Source organism: Bacillus rossius, chromosome 10 (genome assembly GCF_032445375.1).
Source record: "Bacillus rossius redtenbacheri isolate Brsri chromosome 10, Brsri_v3, whole genome shotgun sequence".
Lineage (NCBI taxonomy): Eukaryota > Metazoa > Arthropoda > Insecta > Phasmatodea > Bacillidae > Bacillus > Bacillus rossius.
The window spans coordinates 31,445,403-31,447,828 of NC_086337.1; positions in this window are offsets into that span (position 1 = coordinate 31,445,403).

Here is a 2,426-nt window from a genome sequence, read left to right on the forward strand (position 1 = left end):
CTTTAAAATTTTCAAGGTAAAATGTGTATGTAGCGATTATGAGAAAATTAAAAACTACACATGAAGTAAATATGGCGATATTCGTTAACAAAATAAAGCCAAAGTCAGCTCATTTTAAACAACTCAGGCGTGAAATCCAAAAAAATATATATAATGTAATAATATCTATGTAAAATTTTAATTTATATTGCTAAATAAACCATGTGCTTATTTCGTAGATTACATATGTATATATATATATATATATATATATATATATATATATAAAATACTTATCCTGGTAGATAAGATTTTTTTCTATATAGTGAAACAATATTTTCACCATTTACTCTTCGCAGAGACAGAATTTAGGAAGATGGAAAAAAGTTGGTAGATTTTGAATGTATTTTTTAAAATTCACAGTGAAAACATTAACCCCCACTTTATTAGCTTGGAGACATTATGTTTTATTAAAGCAAAATATACCCTCTTTTCAAGTGTTCTGCAGTTTAAAAATTCAATTAAATTCATTACATTGTTAAGAGAATGACCAGCATGCAGGAGAGGCCATATACAAGTAGAGCCTGTTAATCTGCGGTAATATGATTATCCGCTGCATCTCTGTACCTCCCTCAGGGTTCGGCATGTTTCCAGAGCCCCGTCTGCGCGAAGTGGCGTAACTAGGACGTCACTGTTCTTGAAGCTTCGAGTGTTAAGTCGGCGGATCCTAATGACGCGACACCTCCGTGAGGGCTGCGAGACCTTTTTCCAGGGCCGGGGCTCAGAGGTTTATAAACGGGGCGGATGACCTGCTGGGGCAATGAAGTGGAGAGGGTAGGTGACCCTCTTGCGTGCGAAGATCGGATCATCGGGGGAGACAACCGGTTGAGCTAGACACTCGAATCAAGCTCCAGCGGGGAGAGTAAGATGTGTGCTTACGAAGGCGTTATCAGTATACGGACAGACATTTAAATTGTGGTAACTTGATAAACATAAATGTCGTTGGTAAATAAACAAAACTGTATTTAATTGTACTCAATCCATAATATATATATATATTCATTATATATTATATTCAATATATTGTATGTCAGCAACCCACCCCGGCTTCGCACGGATGCGATCCAATAATGTCGCATCATTTAGGTTTAATAACTGAGTACCTTATAAATATCAAGTATTCGAAAGTTGCCGGTGTTTAAAAAAAAAAGCATACATAATAAAACATACTGTAAACAATGTTGACGGTTTTTCTCATGAGGCAACACAGACATTTTGTTTAGAAGTCACACGCGAAAGCTTTTCCATGTAAAAATCACTTAACGCTGAAATATATTCCCGAAAATTTAAATGTTTGGCCCTGCGCTTTATTTACGACTTAATTACTAAACATCGAGATTTCTCTACCATCTTTAAATGTAATATGTATGTTTTATTCAAAAAAAACCTTCCTGAATAAATTCTTTAAATGATTGTGTAAACCGCATCAAAATCCATTGAGTATTTTAGAATAAGTAAGTAAAAAAACAGACAGAAACGGATAGAGACTTTGTATTATACTATTTAGAGATAATTCAAATCATTTTATCATTATTTTTGCTCAGATTACTACCACCCATTTGATTCACTACGGAATTTTTTTTTACTGTAAAACTTAATTTACATCCTTTTCACGCCCTTTGTAGTCTAATTCGCATTATATAAATCGTTTGAGCTCAGTTTTTAAACTCCTGTTCTACATAGGGCCTATTTGTTTCAGAGATTCAATGTTTTTGCTAGAAAACCAAACTCACCAGGTTTTCGCCCCATTTGCGGCAAATATTCGAAAAATTGTAAAAACACACTATGTAAATCGTAATGTAAATTATTTATGCTCAGTTCCTTAATACCCCTCCCCCTTGATTCTTTATGTGATAACGCAAACGGTCAAATAAAAAAAAATACGCATGTTGTTTATTATTAGTTTCTTACCTCAAGTTCTACCAGATTATAAGTAGCCCTGTGATTATTTCTTCTTATTCCTCTTCTTCTTCTTCTTCTTCTTCTTCTTCTTCTTCAAACAAACTTACCATTTTCACACCCCTTAGTGACGGAATTTCGCTAAATGGTAAAAAATAACGCGAATTTTAAGTTTCTTTGATAACTATTCAATATTTTAAGTATTGCTCTATTAGTGTTGGAAATATATGTATGTATATATAAATTAAATCCAAACTAACCCCCTTGTCACTATTTTAAGGACGAATATATAAAATAATAAAAAAATATATATAATACGTAACTCTGTAGCTAAGCTTGTTAATCTTTAGTTTCTTATCTTTAGTTCTAGGATATTAGGAAGAAATGACTTTTTCTTCATAAAACTAAACTTACCATTAAACGTGGAACTTCACTTAATAGTTAAAAAATGGGATTTTAGCTTTCTATGTTTATTGTAACTATTTTTT